The 20,124-nt window shown below is 37.2% G+C and overlaps 1 protein-coding gene across 3 annotated transcripts in view; it reads right to left on the reverse strand.

Moving 5' to 3' along the window:
• Window positions 1–20,124, reverse strand: part of LOC139125691 (pleckstrin homology-like domain family B member 1) — an 81,850-nt gene that overhangs the window by 45,299 nt on the left and 16,427 nt on the right. The window lies entirely within an intron of this gene.

Genomic DNA, 20,124 nt, shown 5'->3' on the forward strand with positions numbered 1-20,124 from the left:
TTTTCTCCGCCGTAACTAAACCTACTGGAAGGATCTTCACACCCTGGCAATGCGCGGTAACCAGCTCTGCTTTGATGAGGACACCCTCAGGTAAATGGAGGGAGTTAACCTAGACATGTCATTTTAATTGGCCGGCGCATGTCACCCACACTTCAAACCGCTGCTGGCTCCATTCTGTCATACAGCTGCAGTATAGCAGCATCGGTGGACAAATTACAGACGGTGACAAATTGCTCCTAGAAAGTATGCCGGAATGTCGCCTGTGTCCCTGCAGTGTTTTCAAAACACAAATAGAACATCCCCTGGCCTCAATACACTCTAGGTCAACCTATTAACTTGGAAGGATTTCTTTTCTCAAACCCAGAGGTGACCTGGTTAATTTCAGAAGAAACTAATCAGTGAATAACCCTAGGGTATCTCTCTGAAGATTTCTGCTGAAAAAAGTGTCCTCGATGGGTGTCATCACATTGTTTCAAGTCCACAAGGAAGACAATATACAATTCACATGTACTGCCAGTATTTCTTCTGTAAAATTATGTGTCAGTTCTGTAGCATGGTGTAACTTGTTGTACTTAGGAATGTTTCCCATAGAGCCATGGGGTGAATTCCATCTGCCTGAGTGTGTACACTCTGTGTACAACTCAAAGCGACCATGAAGCAACAGCATAATGTTCATGTTATCAAAGCCACCATCAAAATTTCAACACTTGTTTCTCATTGACACAGCACCACATCAATAACAATTTCTCTTTTGATGATTCATCATCAGATGTGATATTTCAGGCTACCATGTTTATATTTACCTGCTATATCACACAGAGCACCAGTGGGACCATATTACATATGTCCTTTCATCCGGCATGGTTCCCCCGCAAGCTGAGATATTCATGTCTGGGCAAACATTGAAAATGGACTATGTCATACTTTCATATTTATATCAGCAATAAGCTGGGTTTGTTTTTCCAAACAGGCCACCAAGTAAACAACTAGAAAAAATTCTACACACTGAGTTGTGGATTCTTGGGTAGGAATTCATGCAAAATGTAGAATTTGAACCAGTGGGGGTCAGTATGATCATGCTGAACTTTGACCTTTGGCTGACATCCACTCAACTTCATCCCTGTATTGTTACCCATGTGTTTATTTTGAGCATCTAACTAATCTGTATGAAACACAGCAAAGCTGTATGTTAATTACCAATTACATCAACAATCTGGGAAAACATGGAGTGTTTTAATGATGTGGATATTGCACGTTTTCATTGAATAATTTAAGTTTAGACCCTGCCTGCTTACAATAGTAGCACATTGGCCCTCTACACCTTAGCATGGAGGGGTAGAGAGGTGTAAACACGTTATTTTCTGATCACAATCAGTAAAGCTTGACAAGTTTACCGTATACTGTACTTGCACCAAGTACGACATCTACGGCTAAAAGAATAAATTATTACAATAAAGATACAAATGTTTCTTCTTGGTTCCAATTCTAAGGTCACAGAACAAATACTATAATGTCAACAGATTGTTAATTCATTGTCAGTTTCTTGATGATCTCAAAGTCTACACATACCCTGTCATTTTCAGTTGGCAATTTGTTGAGAATGAAAAGAAACTTATTCATCAAGAGGAAATGTAGATTAAAATTGAAAGCAAAGCATTATAAAGTAAGATTTTGTTTCCCTTCAGTATTGTAAACAGAATGGTAGGGATTACTGGCTTAAATTTACCGAAATGTACTATCATCAAGGGCATTTTTTACCCCCAGGTTTTACCAATGCACTGAATCTAAAGGAAAACTTCTCCATGTTTTGTGATTTCCTGTCCTTGGAATAGCTAAGCTGAGTCAACTACATGTACTTATCACAGATAAATACTGAAGGACATTTGGAACTTTTGCTATCTGAAATAGAAAACTATTTTGCGATCACATTTGGCCTTTCGTTGTGAAATTGTGGTATTTGTCCTTCGTGGATAGACTGTGATCAACTGAAGGGAAGACGAGGAGCAGTTCATGGAGTGTGACAGACACAGAGAAGCAGAATTATCTGGAATTATCTGGTTGCTGTGTCAATGACTCATTACAAATGGCAGAGTTACTACAGAGGGCATCCTCACCACTTCAAGAAAGATTTAAACTTTTGGTCAAATTTTCCTCGATGAAACTTTCAACCATTCTGTTACGTAATAACCAAGAATAAGATTCAAGGTTCACCATGCAGAAAAACAAACTGCCTGACAGTGACATCTACCAACATAGAAATTCAAAATGGCTGCCATATTGGGAGAAAAAATTTTCAACTTTTGAAAAAGTAAGATGCTGAAAATTTTTCTTACTCCAAGAGCTTTAAAATGAGTCCCTACTAGCTGTAGTTTTAAAAAGATTTGTAAAACCATGAGTATCTGAATATCTGTACCTGAGGCACATTCTACCTTTTAACACAATTGTGGTGCAGATCGAAATAATATGAAAATAGCACGCCTTGTAAATGTGTACTTGGTAAATTTGTACCCTACTTGCAAGGAGACAGATAGCCTTTTGCTAATTAATTAATGAGATCATTACTGACTTTTTTCACTTTCTTGCTAATCCCTTGCCAGTAGGAGACCTGCTTCATTCACCCCAGGCTGTCTCCTGTCAAGGAGACAAGCTAATTGCCTTCCAATTAATTAAATCTGGCAGTAAAAATAATTTCCCTTCATTATCACATTCATAATGATAGAACTTCTACAACTATTGAACTCACCGTCTCATTCTCAATGCCATAAGGATTTTATATCACAGGGTACCACCCTGTGTCTACATTTATTTTACTGGTGTGCTATTAGTCCTGTAAAACATGTATGTATGACGTTATGAGTAATTGTCTATTTACTCAGACCCCAGGGAAACTGTTGATAAAAATAATAGATAATTTAGCATGGTAATTGGTTTATGTTCAGGGTAATTGGATTTTCTGATTGGTGAGTCTGGCCAATACAAACTGAACTGTGCAGCTTTATTGGCTGGGTCTTTCCTGTGCCAGGGACAAACAATTGCTACTGAAATCCCTATGCCACCACAGGTCAGGAAAAGCCTGTTGTTTTAATGTAAATTAGGTCTGTCAAAGATAAAACAGGGTGTGTCAGTGCCATCATGAACACTGTCTGACTGATCAAATCTGAAGAAAATGCAGTTTGTACAATTTGTTGAACAGATTGTTTAGCGAAAGTGATTTTCCCACGGATCAAAGTCAGCACAACCAATGCCCTGGCACACATTGGTACGCATCATAGTTTTCTGAGAAAAGGGAGGTACCTTCCTTGCTGGAAATGAAAATACAAACAGTATAGCTGTCACAAGGAGGGTGAAAATCATTTTCTCAGACACCTCTTATCTAGCCTAGATTCCTTTTCGTCCGCTTGCCTCCGTACCTCCGTCCCACTACCGTAGTGGGGACGGAGGTACGGAGGCAAGCGGACGGAAAAGGAATCTAGGCTACCTCTTATCTAAGACAGTAATACCATGAAATATATACAAAACACCATGAAAATATGTTTTCTATATCCTGCTATACTTATGATATAAGAAAACTTTTCTTCCCTGGAAAGCTAGTGTGTCTGCAGGTCTGACAACCAAACCGCCATTCAACAATGTACGGTATATCTTGAAACAGGCATTGCTTTTCAGTGTGTGATGCTCTGAGATGTCACGTTTTGAAAACTCTATGACTATGAAAATCAGAGCTTGTAATGGGAAAAGACATTGAATTGAGTCGTAACCAGTGAACCCTCCAGGCACAGGGTTTTTACATACACAATATACATTATAATGGCAAGCAAATGTGTAACTGGTTAAGCCTCCAGGCAGGGTTTTTACATACAATCTACAGTACAACGACAAGCAAATGTGGGCGACTAATGCGGCTACACACTGTAGTGCCGGAATACTTGTAAGCCAGAATACGGTAGTCATTGCTTATTTTATCGGAGTGGTTTTTACTGCGGGCAATTCAGTAGACATGCCTCCTATAGTCGGCAGTACAGACTTGGCTGACAATATACTACAGGTGTCAGTGATTTGAGGTTTCTGTAGGTCAGACTGGCTGAAAAGAAATGTGACCTCCAATTTGTTTTTACACCATAATGCGTTTGTCTGATGGTTTTCAAGTCACAATGCTCCGCTCAAGAGTAAAGTGCCTTCAAGTAAGTCACCAGACAATATACAGCCTGTATACCAGGCCTACAATGTGTGTTTGTAAAGCCAAATCCGGCTCAATTCATGTCCACTTTTGAAATGCAGAGTACAATTGATTCTACAATAGTGCACCATCTTGAAGAGATTTTGGCTGCTCAGGGACTGAGGAACTATTAGTTCTACATACACAAGAATCTTTCTTGAGAGAAATCCAAGTTGTAACATTTTGCCCTTTTGCAATTTAAGATAAAAGGTTGTAAGCATACATGTACCACATGAAATCAAACCTTACATTTCCCCATCACACATGTACATGCACTTCTACTTGGTCTAACAGCCTACGTAGAACAAGGCTAAGCTACTTAATCTGGGAGGAAATAGTTGGACAGAATGAACTGAAGTTTGCCAAAGTTTGAAAAACTTTATTTTCCTGAATTATTGCCTCCAACCTCTGTGCCAAGATTAACCCTTGAGTGCCATGTCAAAGTTTGTGCCTTTATAAAATGTACCCAATCACAATTTTTTCAGATTTTTGCCAAAATTTTGATGAAAAACTGTTGCCAATGAAATGTGATATCTGTCTGGTCCAAAATTATTAAAAAAATTACAGAAAAATTCATAAAACTGGTAAAATGTTGCACTAAAATTTTGGTGGGAAAAATTAAAGCAAAATCAAAGGGGGTTAACCCTTTTACAACAATGTTTCCACTATCAAGGTTTGATCCACACTTACTAGTGTTATCAATGGTAAATGTGGACCTGTTTACAGGAAACAGGGGTGACCAGGTTAAAATCACAGAGTTGCAGTCTGTTTATATAAACACTGGGTGCTACACCTTTTACCAATACACATTTGCTGTCATTCCCTCCAGCAATGAATGTGATGGTGTAACCCTTGTACATCCAATGACAAGTCAGGACCTGTGCATTACCTAAAAAGGGTGGCAGCTGGGGTTAACCATGTTGAATGCAGGCAATACAAACAATTGTTTCACAGAGAATAGGCATTCAACATGTACATGATGTATATTGTTCAATTCACACATATTGTACACAGTGGAAAAGGACGCGGATATAAACAAGAATCATGTATGAATGGTCAGCTAGCTACATGTATAGTGCGCACCAATGATACAGCATTCAAGTCCGTAGTTTATTTGCTGAATTGCCATCAATGAACAGAGGTCAGACAGACGGTTCACAAACACTGCCCTTAGAAATTACAGAGTAGGATTTTACACTACTAGACGTATACAGACATCAGGGATAGAATTTACACTCTAGCCATGATGTCTATACATGCCCCTATGGCTTCATTCACACAACTGAACTGATTCATGTATACTAAGGAAATAAGCCATTACATTTTTGGTATCATTTTTGATATTACATAATATACATGTACGCAATATTACATACTCTTGAGTTTTTTAACAGCATACCATAGTTTTATTGAGTCATAGTTACTTAACATAAATACTTTCCATTGACCCAAGTTTCTATAATATATCTACATTGGTTCTGCAGCTTTAAGAAAGAGAAAGAAAACAGCGTTAATCTCACAAGATATCTGCCTGCATTCCTAAGAAACGAGTTATTACATCTTAGCCGACTACGGCATTTCGTAATCTTTTAACCCCTGGGAAGACCTCTTGACAAGATGACAACACAATTGAGTAGAAATGAATTACGATATCACCCGCTGTTTGCAGTATTCATCATATTTCTCTCAAGATGTACAGATCATTTTTCCACAGACAGTTTCAAGTATTGTCTGAGCTGTTCAAATAACTCAGACTATTATGGAATATGACTCACTCTACGAACCCTGGATTATCAAATTGCAGAGCTCTCTTTATGCCGACAAATCTTATTCACTAAGTAGAGATGGATCTGACAACTTCCCTATGTTACCAGGAGCACAGTATCTTGGTATGGCAAAGCCATGGAATGATTCAGGTGGAATGTCAGGAAATATTTCTCTTCCCAATTTTTCCATGATCTCAACTGCGGCTTCTGTAATGTCTCTCTTGGTGTCTGCCGGCAGCTGTTGATGCCATCACGTCAGGCAACGGAGCTCATGGCATGCTATGAATTCTTGGCAGGGTGAGAGAGCTTCTTATACTTTCTCAGATACATGTACTGCAGCAAGGCAGCACATCTACAGTACATGTACTGGCAGTGGTAATGAAGTATTCATCAACTATTAAAATTCTTTCATCCCATACATGTATCGATCCCTGTACAGTGTTTCTGCTATTCTTTTGGAAGATAGGTTAACAGTGTGGCCAGTTCACAATATATATGCACAAGCAATGCGAGTGCATATATATGTGGAGTGAGCTGGTCAAAATTGAGAGGTATACTCATTGCTGAGGTGGTTAATTGCTATGATATCATAATATTAAATTGAAATTACAGCATGGAACATCAAAATGGGAATTTTTCTCCAGCTGAAAGCTTGAGCTTATACCAACCATGCCATATGACAAATATTGCATGGTTATTTTCACGTCCCGACCAATCAGATTGCAGTATTTGCGCTATCAATATATTGGTATGATACGGAATAACATGGGGGATAAATGCACGGATACTGGAGCTTATAAACACACAGAAATGTCTAAAGTTCTATATTAATTTAGACATAATAATAACAAGCTAAAAAGAGGTACATTTGGTTTCACAGTTTCACTGCACTGTACAGAGAAAGTCACAAAGCCACTGCTTTCCTACGTACCAGTATGTAAAGGTCAACCAAGAAGCCTCTAGTGCACATTGACTGATAAAAATATATGATTTTAGATTCCAGAATTATTATCATTCTTGATAAATAGCTGTCGGTACGCTGCATTCCAACATGGGCAGACATTATTATTCAAAAATATCTGTACATGTATGCATTTGTCTGAGATCAAATTACTCTACTGGGGTTAGGAAAGGAAGATTAATGCCTTAATTTCTATAAAAGGAGTTTCTTTCACGTCATGTCACATGATTGTGACATGATCGCCAGCAGTATTAGTGATAATAAGCATTTCTTGGACATCAATATGTACATGTTTGTAATACACATACAATAATTTTGTTAGGGGTGGCAACGAGGCAAATTCGACCAGGGTTCCCAAAACTCATGTTACTGGGGTTCTCACTGGTACAGTACATGTACATGTATCGTATGTACGATACATATCAGTATGGTACACGGCACATATCAGGGGCGTCAGAACTGGTACAGCGGTACGTGTCCAAATCTTAGCAGAGGCACCAATCATGTACATACATTGTATTATCAGACCAATGCATATACAACATGCATATAATACACTTTGTCTGTACTGTACACGTAGTACTGCAATAACTGATGCAGTGTTCTCCAGAACTTTGAAAATCAGAGGCGGAGTCCAATTTCAGTAACAAGGCAAAATTTACATAGTCCTCTGTCATTAATACATTTTCTTTTGTGTTGTGTTGTTATTAATAACATTCTTCTCTGTGAAGAACCCTGTGATGAGTGATGTTTCATCACATGTACACTTGTCCACTCAATGACAACCTAAAAATGTTAAACCCCAACTTACAATCAGTGTCTGAGAAAGGCTCTGAAAATTATGCACTTTTGTTACTGTTTAAAATGTCTACACACTAGCCAGCTCACAAAAAACTATGATATACAGAGATGAAATGGATTGTCCATCTTCATCACTACACACCTGTATTTTCAAATTGCACATTTTTTTTTTGCATTTTATTACTCTGACATTGACTGTGATTTATGGCTATTATTGATTTATGTATGATTAAATGCCATAATGACCAAGGTAAAGTTACTAAATTAGCTAGATACTATAAAATTTCCCATGTGAAGTTTTTTGATACAACTTGCTTTTTGTTTACACGTCTTTTTTTATGTTAAACATGTTTGTTCAAGTGAGTGGGAAAATTGACTCAGCTGATACTGAGCACAAAATATCACTCTGTCAATGTCGAAGACACGGTCTCGCTTCTACTGTCTATGCTTAAACAGGTTACATACAAATATCAGTCCATATTAATATACATGTATCAGTCATATTATGTGCATCGTAAATCATTTCCTTAATATTTGGCTCGTTATTTAAATTACACTGTTATATCTACCTGTGATAGCACAGCCAGATATGGAAAAGTCTATGTGAATTATGCTTGTAGGTAAATGACGGCCAATATTGTCTGGTGATGTCACGTTAAACAATTAGCACAACTATCATGATGACTATATATCACATTGAATAAAGTTGTGTACCGGTATAGTTTGCACAACCGTGTCTCCATGTTCTATGCTATATATGCACCATACATGTAACACACACAGTCATACCTCAGTTGACTATACGCTGATTACTCTGATGTGTGTCAACACAGTATACAACAGTGTAGGTGACATGATATGGCCTACACCTGGCCCACACCTGTACACACTGACCCAAAGAAATACAAACATCTAGTGCATGATAGTGTGTGTGCATGGTTTTCTGAAACACTAACAGGGTTGACAATGACAATTTCATACCCAGAGTTATCTCTGAAAGCAAGGCTTATCCCGCTATACTACCAGTAATAGTACTGGTAGCAAATTAAAGCTATTGGATTTACCTTTGATGTTACTGTAATGGACCAGTAGCCTTTTATGCTTCATTCACTGCTAAATAGCTTTTATAGATAGTGGACAATTAACTTTACACCCTGTATTTCAATCAAATTGCAAATCTACAATGTGTCACTCAATATTATGGAAATTGCAAATTTTACAACATGTTACTCAATATCAGACAAATTTACGCTCATATAGTATTACTACCATTAAATTGCCATAAAAAATTGATGTCTGGTGACTGGAGACTTGTCTTGTCAATCTGTCATTACAGTTGATGACAGTTTAATGGCTAGTGACAATGGTTTTCACCACTTTCCTTTTATTGGTATCAAGCAATGAAAAAAACAGACTAGAAGGCGAGACAGACATAGCAACATACAGACCATAACACGACAAGAGTACTGTGATACATACATAAAATCTTCAATTTTTAGATATATGTACGGTATTGTTATTCAATATTTCTCTCTCAAATCACACATCATTACATAATTCATACATAGTTGTGAAAAATCATTAATACTGGTACTTTCTTCACAATCAGCAAGTTAGAACTCATAAAAACTAATCTTTGTCTCGCTGTGTCTCGTATCTATTTTTCCAACAATTTCTTCTTCAGTGAGATTCAACGGAAAGATAAATGACACTTTTATAATTATCAAATGCAATTGTGCATGTACACTGTGCATGAGAAAAACATTCATCATTTTCAAATTCAGACGGCAGAAGATTCAGGTTTGTGTCGCAAAGTGCAGTGACCTCTGTAGCAATTGAATCCCATGGTGTGAATTATTAGAACTGGTTCACATCTGATGCATGTGGGACTGTCATTTTTCATAACTTTAATCTACCGGTACAATATCTCACGTTATTTTATTGATTTCATATTTGAAAGCGGCAAAATATGGCTTCTGAACTGAATGAGTAATAACAGCGGGGGCGTTACTGGCCAATATGAATGCATCAATATTGATGCTCTATAAAATGTACACTGGTCAGTGTTCATAATGTAATGGAAAATTGTTGGAACATCCACCTTTTACTACAAAAATGAAAAGATTGACTTCCTACATTTGTGTACAGTAGCTTTGTTTTCCATTATTGAAGTATAAATTCATCAATTAAATTGTACTCTGCTTTGATGAATTCGTGCCTGAAACAGACTTGCCTTTCATTTCAATAAATTATTCTCTTATTACTTTAACCAGAAGAACATGATTTTGCAAAGGTCCATGATGGAATTGAAAGATTTGCTTTTTACTGAAATATCACATAAAAACACCAATTGAAAATATTATAATGATACAAATTTCTCCCCAAAAATATGAATATCAATTTTTGAAGGCATATATCATTTAAGATATTACATGTACTTCGCTGTCAAATTTTACATCATCTGTCAACCATCATCTGTTTATTTTGAATAAAATTTCATCTGAGAACAACCACTTTCCAACCCATAACTTGGCTGCCGATGTGGACACAACTAGCTTCCATCAAGAATCTTCACATTGTTAACAATTCTTTCAATAAATATTTTATTTCCTCACATCAAAATGCCTAGCTACTGTGTACTTTAATTCATATGTGGCCTTTACCTCAGAGTGGAGTCAAATTCACAACCTCACACACGTAGCAAATCAATATTTTATGTTCCACTTTTGATTTGAAACCAGTCAGCGATGAATGAATCAATTGATTTCTGCCATCAATTCAGGTTTATTGTTCGGATGTAAATGCTGAAAGCAGTCAGGGAGAAAATTTATTGATGTTTTTTGACGAATGTGTTTCTGTGAGCTGACAATTGAAGCAAGTCAAAACGGAAGTACCATAGGTGTATTCATTGGAGAAATTTTCTCCTTTATAAATACGATCCATACACCAAATGTTCACATCACATAAATGTTCACATCTTACAACAACATACTAAGACAGAACAGCAACTGTACAGCCATACATTGTATGATTCAATACAATTTACATCGTGTTTCAGAGAACATAATTATTAAATCCTTTCACCGCCATGGTTTGACCTAGACCCATCACTGTCAATGGTTAGTGTGGACCTGTTTATAGGGAATTGGGGTAGAATTGGGTAAAACCAGCAAACAATGATATTCTTTTTTACTAAACTTAAGAACCATAATTTCAGCAATTAATTAACTAATTTCATAAAATTATACAAAACATATATGTCTCTACACATACCTTGACAGACAGAACTTATTTTTTACTGTGGACATTTTGTGTAGAATATTGAGCCCACACATTTATGCTACATGTATGTTCTTCTTTGTATGAATCAAGACACTAGTATGTCATAGTGAAATCAAAGGCTTTTTTATCTTTTGGGTTTTGCCTCCTTAAAAAGTATACCACTGCATATACAAATGTTTTGAGAGCACAATATGCAAACTTTTGAGACTGCCCCTATCCTCTACCAGCAAACTTGAAACTGTACAAAACTTTTGAGTTGATCCCTAATCAACTCATTCAGTATGCTCTATTGCAAGTTCTTCAGAGCATGAAAACAGAAGAGGACAATTTGTGCCAACTGATTTCAATGATTCATCATGTAGGCAAAAGGAGACACATTCTAGTTAACTCACACACACACACCTGTACAATTAAATAAATTATCATAATGAAAGACAATGCTCAGATTACCTTACTCAGTGACTGCAATAGAATGTCAGTGGGACACCGTCCGTGAAATGAGCCAATATATACCGGAAATAGCACACTGGATGATCAACTTCCTGCTGAATATTAACTCTGTGTCTATTACTCACCGATTATCTATTCCATGTGCCACATGCACATCAAACAAATACAAAAGGCAACTTCTTTCATTGAACAGGACAGTACATGTACCAGTGTGCCTGCATGACTGACGGTCTGTGAGCACTGCCTCAACGTGTAACAGCTGTAAAACTGACTTGTTTAACAATCGGCCAAACTAAAATACATAAATCATTGTCTGGTTCTGAACCAAAATATTCCAACTATGTCAACTTTCATTCATCACTTACCTACATGTAGATATTGTATCCTACGAACTAGTTCAAATGTTAAAATGTCATTGATCAGGTTTTCTAAATCTCTTTCTGTTTGTTGCCACATTGGTCTTTGTTTTGGTATACAAATGTGTATAATTTACATTCAGTTTTTTTGTTATCATCAGTTTGTTTGAAAACTAAAAATACCACATACTGTACATGTATACTGGCATGTAAGTAAAACAGCTCTTCCTGGCTTTGCACCAGTAAAATATTTTATCCAAGGATTTCAGCATGGAGGATGTGTACAGTAATTCCGCACTAACTTTGAACACACTTTACACCGTAGAATGTCTATTTAACAAGTATCTCAGTAAAGTTTGTAAAAGAATTTGCTACATATCCATAGATTTATAGTGGCCATAAATCACACAGTCCATCCAATGTCCCTGGTGACACCTTAGGCATTATCTTACCACATTCAACTGGGAAACAATTCATCAATGATATCACATACACAAGACACTTTCCATTCAGATTGATAGCATGAGTGCAAGCCACAATAGATTCCCCATACTGTCTATTGGAATGTTGATGGGCAGTAAATTATTTTACAGGCTCTTGCTTTTCTCACCTGCAGACATGGGCAATCAAGTCTAATAGTCTGTGACTTCAATTTTCACTTGGTGACCAAGTACTTGACACATTACTAAGGTCACTTTGTGGGTTTCTAATCAAGAAGAGTCCAGTGTAGACTTGGTTCAAGTCGGTGAATTTTGAAAAAATTAAATCATTTATTATAGTATCTCTTGTGTCTCTCTATTCGTATAAACCTATCCGGAATTTGGCAGCTCAGCCAGGTTTTCCTAGCGATTGAATGCGTCACGTTTGAGTCTGCGCAGTAGTGAGTTAGTTTCTGCCGGATTCACCGACTTGGACTTCTTGCAAAGTACAGGCGGTGAGACGGATTGTGTACACAGTGACGTAAGCAAATAAAAAATGATTGACAGCCCCCGCCGTTATTCTGGCCAATAAGAAGAACGCATGCTAATAAACCTCTGCATGCATTAAAAAGTTTGTTGTCATCTCCGTGCAAAGCTAGACATCGAGTACGTTTTATATCTGGGCGAATAATGGCATCCAGTTCGTACATCAACCGCATTTCACAACTGATCGGTCGACCATCGCTAATCATGCGAGATTACCAAAGAAAGCTTGTTGAGAGTTACATTGAGGGAAAAGATGTTTTCGTCTCCGCACCAACCGGCAGCGGAAAATCACTGACATACGAAGTCTCCCCACATTGTTTTGATTTCCATCGCTTTGGGCACGTAATAGAACAGGCTACAACTGTAAGGACGGTGTCTTTTTCCATCCTTGAATAACCGGCGACGATTTTCGCATTTTGCAACATGGGCCTCACAAACAACACAGATATTTTCACGCGTTTTCGGTGATACAACAGAGGTCGTGCTGACTTCTGTGGGAGTGATCGCACTCGACATTTTGTCAACAACGCCATGTGAGTTTTATGCACGTCTCGTTTGGGTCAATTGGTAACTCCTCCCAATGTGTAAAATTTAGTGATGTCATCTTTGAATAATATATGAAGTAAAGAAAACGTCATCTCATGAATAATTTATAGCAACGCAGATCGTGCAAGAAAGCCAAGTCTGTGATTCCGGGTGAAACTCCGCTGTATAGCGTTCACTCCCCTCATCGCGTTCACCCTACTCATCGCGTCCACTCACGCGCGCGTTTCACATAAAAGCAGAATACAAATCATTGCGTTCACTCCACTCAAACATTCACAAATCACAGACTTGAACCAAGTCTAAGTCCAGTGTAAAAATATTCACAAGAGGTTGGCAGTCCTGACATGAACTGTCGAAATACCAGTACAGTAGGCTGAATACAATTTTTATTGCCTTGACATCAATCATACTGTCTATCAGAGACTGCCAATCAAATCAACCTTGCAGACCAACTGTAGAAACAGGCTACACAGACCCAGTCATGATGCCATTGTGTGGAAGAATGACACACCAGTTACAAACCAGACATACAGAAACCAAGTCAGTCCAACATGTACATGTTCGAGGAAGTGACTGGGAGCTCATGTCCCTTGTATGTATAGGACAGATATTCTGGTCTAAACTGATCAATGCAAGCTAAATACCTTGATCCCTCTGCAGGTGGCAGAATAATTACCTGTTTCAATGATTAAATGCCAGAAGCACGTGAGAAATTATTGTCCATGTCATCAACTCCATGTGTGTACATGTAAATTTACGTACACTGAAAATTGAATTAACTTTAGCCATCAATAGCTCCTATGCCTTAACAGTTGAATTGAATTCAGATAATATTTTCTGCTTAGAAACAAGGAAATGAGAAGTTAATACAGCATCCTGACTGACTGACTGACTGCATTAGACAACTGTATAGTGTGCTACTGTCAATTTCCGATGTACATGTAGAGCAATCCAGACTCCACCTGATCAGTGGCTTAACCCTTTCACCACCATGGTTTAGCCCAAACCCATTGTTATCAATGGTGTTCATGGAACTGTTTACAGGGAATTGGGGGTGAACAGGTTAAGGTATTCTAAAGAAGTCAACGGACCATACATACATATAACATGGGAGAGGAGGGTCATTAGGCTAAACTGACCCTTCAAGGGTATTAGGTGATTCAGTTTTAATATTTATGCTATTTAAGAGCTGTCTTCATGCAGCAGAAATAAATTTATGGTTGAGTACAATATTGCCAATGGTGAAAGATGTAGAATCATTGAGACGAGGGCAGTGCAATTAACCTACATGCCATCGTTTCAATAGCTTAATACAAGTACATTGTAACAACCCAGTGTGGTATTGCAGATAACTCAACAGTTACGTTATCGTGTGATGAAAAGTCCCTTTCCCTTACCTGTACATGTGGTGGTATAAGATAAAATGTTCCTTTCACAATTGCAAAGTTGATCTCAGTAGTTGCCATACATGCTTCACAAACTATTAATTATTGGTTTCAACTTTGAAATTTATCAAAGAAATTTCACTTTCTAGAAATCCATTTGTGTAAAAGGGAAGCCAACTATAAATTCCACAGCTTGGCAAGTAGTACGTATTGTTCAAATATTTGGACTCAGGTAGCAACTGTCTAGCATGTAGACGATTTTATGAGAAGTTACCTGGTTTTTTTATCTGGTTCTGTTTACCTGACTTTCACTGTACAAGACTGCGAAAGCAACCTATTTTTAGCCCTTACCTTGTTTGTTTGGCATTGAAACTTTTTAGGAAGACTGTAAAATGCCTGTTCAATCAACCTCAACACAGAATGGTGAAGGCAACACAGGGGAATGACCTGCAGACTCTGTCAACAATGGGTGAAAGATGCACACACCTTTTGAATTTTATACAGTGAGATAAAGTAGTTTATAGCAGCACTGACATGTATGTACTTGTATACTTACACTCTGCTAAAATAAATTAAAATAAAATTAAAATAAAATCACCAGTCTGTTTTATTTTTTCTCTCATCTCACAATACTCAGCCTACAATTGCTTTCACAGGTAAATTACCTGACGAAAATACTGGTTGCCTGAATGCTTTACAAGTCTGTGAGTATCAAGAGCTGTAGGCACAGTGTAGGTAGCGCAAGCCAATGGTATGGAGCCTGTGATAAATGTAGACCCCATTACATCCCATGATAATTTGTGTGAATAAATAAGTGTTAGGGCATATTAAAAGAAAAGTGACATATCAGGCGTGTTCCTGAAGACATCAAATAAACATTCCCAGCTACTGAATTACTGTTCTACCACATGCAGAGTAGCAGGGTTTCAGTCTAAATAGGTGGACTACTATGCAAATTAACAGATGTGACCTTGACTTTGAGGTTAAAGATGTTTTATGGTCAAGGGGGTATCAAATAATACATGGCTGGTATAGACACACTGAACAGGTGTAACTCGTTATATATCAAAGCCTTGAGACTAGGCATTTTATCATGCACTGCAGTCGCTGGCTGGGAAATTTCCTCATTGCTTGCAACCAACTCTGATAGAAGAGTTCTTTTATCTGTTTTTTGTTTACAACCACACACTGTTGGTGTAGAACCAGGTCGACCACTGCAAGACTGGCAGATTTCCTGTACAATTCACATGGGTAATATATGATAGCCACTGTACAGCGAAGTACAGCCACTCTGCAGTCTGTTAAGGTTTTATGTAATCACATTTGGTAGACATCAAGTAATTTGACCCTGGCAGTACTAAATTTCCTGTACATGTGAAGTATGCATGTCTAAGATACCATAGACCTATATGTACAGGTACAATAAATGTAGTACAAAAGTTAAATTTATCTTGATTAAAATACAAGATTTCTTCTAAATTTTGTAATATTTCAATCATACACTACTTGGCAAACACTAGCTTCCTATGGTGTCCAATCCATGCCAAAATTACTACTTTGATTTACAACACAACATGCCATTCCGAATTCTATTTTACAATTCAACATGCTATTTCACAACTCAACATGCTATTTGACAACACATCATGGACTTCCAAATCCTATTTTACAACTCAACATGCTCTTCCCAATTTCATTTGACAACACATCATGGACTTCCAAATCCTATTTTACAACTCAACATGCTCTTCCCAATTTCATTTGACAATTCAACATGCTATTTCACAACTCAACATGCTATTTGACAACACATCATGGACTTCCAAATCCTATTTTACAACTCAACATGCTCTTCCCAATTTCATTTGACAACACATCATGGACTTCCAAATCCTATTTTACAACTCAACATGCTCTTCCCAATTTCATTTGACAATTCAACATGCTATTTCACAACTCAACATGCTATTTGACAACACATCATGGACTTCCAAATCCTATTTTACAACTCAACATGCTCTTCCCAATTTCATTTGACAACACATCATGGACTTCCAAATCCTATTTTACAACTCAACATGCTCTTCCCAATTTCATTTGACAACACATCATGGACTTCCAAATCCTATTTTACAACTCAACATCCCATTCTAAAGCTAGCTCTGCGGAGCAGGGCAGTGTTACTGGCTATCGAACAAGATTCAAAATGGCGGACGCGAAATGGTCCCCTCGCACAGAGAGAGAAATGCGAACTTTGCACAAGTCTAAAAACGCAGCTTAGTACATTGTGTATCTAAACAAAATGAGCGTGCTCGAAAACTAGGATCGATCACGATTATAAATTAAGAATTGGCTGTTTTTGGAAAAGAAACTGCGCGCTGCAATCAGCAGTTTTGTCTATTGTGCACCGTGCGTGGGAGGCTTATCGTGGAAGACCGAGATTTACTATATGGCGCATCTGATACGGATATGGTCCCATCGCATAGAGAGATGAAAATAGGCTTTGTCTAAGTTTCGAAAGCACAGCTTAGCTCATCGTGCATCTAGACAAGTTGAGCTTGCTCAAAATAGGAGATCGATCACGATTTTGGGTGAAAAAAAACGATTGTTTTCGGTGGAGAAACTGCGCGTTGCAACCAGTGGTTGGTTTTGCCTATGGCGGTCAGCAAGGCTGTGGTGGGAGGCCTTTAGCCGGCAAGGGTGGACCATTGGGGAGTGGAAAATTTTCGAAAAAAAAAATTCCCCACAAATTTCAATAAAAATAATCAGCCAAAGAAACTTGAGAAAAACAGATGACGCACTTAGGTAAAAGGAAAAAAAAATCCGTCAAAAGTTACTTTCTGAAACATTTTTATTTTAGTCTCCATCAGATATACTATGATTCTTTGGCCAAGAAGGGGGGGGGGGGGGGTGAGGGGAGATCTGAAGGGTATAATCGTGGCCAGTAAATGAAGTAACTTTTTTTATTTTATAACTTTTTGTTCTGTTCATCATATGTTTTTCTTTCACTGAAGTTTGGCATCGTAAAGTAATTCGAGATATAAGATAATATAAAAATCATATCTGTGATATCGATTGTTAACAACTGTATTGTGGGTCTTTACACTATGATTAATTAACAAGAATTCAACAATTCAGGCAGCTTGCATCGGTACATAAAATGGGAAATATTCACCAACCATATGACAAACAATCACTTTCTTTGTATTTCACTATTCAACGAAACTGATTTCCATTGTAATGTTCTAAACTTTATTTTACAATTAAACATTACAAATCCGTATTTTTCTTTTCAAAATTTCATTTGTACACTTGTCTTGACGGTTGAATACCGTGCGTGTGAAATGCAATAGTGCAGAAGAATACGGATAGCGACATTACAGCCATGACAACTGACAACTAAGCCTCAGCAAGCGGAGATGTAAAATACGAATATAGGGCCAGACAAGGGTCAAAGCTCTGTTGGAACGGACTTCGCGAGAAAGACTGTGTGGATAACAACCGATAGAGGTCGCTGTAATGTCGCTATCCGTATTCTTCTGCACTATTGCATTTCACACGCACGGTATTCAACCGTCAAGACAAGTGTACAAATGAAATTTTGAAAAGAAAAATACGGATTTGTAATGTTTAATTGTAAAATAAAGTTTAGAACATTACAATGGAAATCAGTTTCGTTGAATAGTGAAATACAAAGAAAGTGATTGTTTGTCATATGGTTGGTGAATATTTCCCATTTTATGTACCGATGCAAGCTGCCTGAATTGTTGAATTCTTGTTAATTAATCATAGTGTAAAGACCCACAATACAGTTGTTAACAATCGATATCACAGATAAGATTTTTACATTATCTTATATCTCGAATTACTTTACGATGCCAAACTTCAGTGAAAGAAAAAATATGATAAACAGAACAAAAAGTTATAAAATAAACAAGCGACCTAGCGGCCGCGATATAGCTCCGCTGTGTTTATGTAGAGATCGATAATTATTTTGACACATGTTGATGGAGAAGGTGGAAATCTTTGAAAGCTCAATGCTATGGCCAGGAAAAAGTGGCTAAAATAAGCTGCAAAAATACACGATTGAAGATTTCATCATACTTTGAATATATCACATTGAATCATCTCTACGAACATGTCAACCAAAGCTATCTGATGAGTAGTTTTTTGAGAATAAAATTTTCTGACAAAAAATGGCAACAATTGCCCCCAAAAATAAAGATTGCAGATCATAATTTCAAAAGATCAAATTTAGTTCATCTATAGAAACCTGTATTCCAAATTTCAAAGCTGTTAGACCAGTACTTTTTGAGAAACACATTTTTTGACCAAAAATGGGAAAAATTACCCCAAAAAGTTAAAATTGCAGATTTCATCATTATTTCAATAAATATCATTTAGTTCATCTATAGAAACCTGTATACCAAATTTCAAAGCTATCAGATTAGTAGTTTTGGAAATACACATTTTTTGACCAAAAATGGAAAAAATTGCCCCAAAATTACAAAATTGCAGATTTCATCATAATTTCAATTAATGTCATTGAGTTTATCGATGGGAACCTGTATACCAAATTTCAAAGCTATCAGATGAGTAGTTTTGGAATACACATTTTTGACCAAAAATGGCAAAAAATTACCTAAAAAAATGCAAATTTGCATATTTCTGCACAATTTGAAGAAATCTGAAATAGATCATCCCTAGAGACATATGTACCAAATATCAAAGCTATCTGACTCGTAGTTTTGAAGAAGAAGATTTTTAAAGATTTTTTTACCAAAAATGACAAAAATTGCCTTAAAAATACAAATATGCAAATTTCATCACGATTTGAACAAATCTGACTGAAGTCACCCTAAGTAAACTGTATATCAAATTTCAAAGCAATCGGACATGTGGTTTCAGAGAAGAAGATTTTTTTACCAAAAACACCAAAAATTGCCCCAAAAATACAAATATGCAAATTTCACCACAATTTGAACAAACTTAAGTGAGGTCACCCCAAGTGAACTGCATATAAAATTTCAAAGCAATTGGACTTGCGGTTTCAGAGAGAGGAGAAGGCAATTGTTGACGGACGACGACGGACGACGACGACGACGACGGACGACGACGGACGACGACAGACGACGACGGAAAATCAACCTATTTGATAAGCTCCGCGTCGCTGACAGCGGAGCTAAAAAGTTACTTCATTTACTGGCCACGATCATACCTTTCAGATCTCCCCTCCCCCCCCTTCTTGGCCAAAGAATCGTAGTATATCTGATGCAGACTGAAATAAAAATGTTTCAGAAAGTAACTTTTGACGGATTTTTTTTCCTTTTACCAAAGTGCGTCATCTGTTTTTCTCAAGTTTCTTTGGCTGATTATTTTTATTGAAATTTGTGGGG

Source organism: Ptychodera flava (genome assembly GCF_041260155.1).
Source record: "Ptychodera flava strain L36383 chromosome 3 unlocalized genomic scaffold, AS_Pfla_20210202 Scaffold_26__1_contigs__length_13983176_pilon, whole genome shotgun sequence".
Lineage (NCBI taxonomy): Eukaryota > Metazoa > Hemichordata > Enteropneusta > Ptychoderidae > Ptychodera > Ptychodera flava.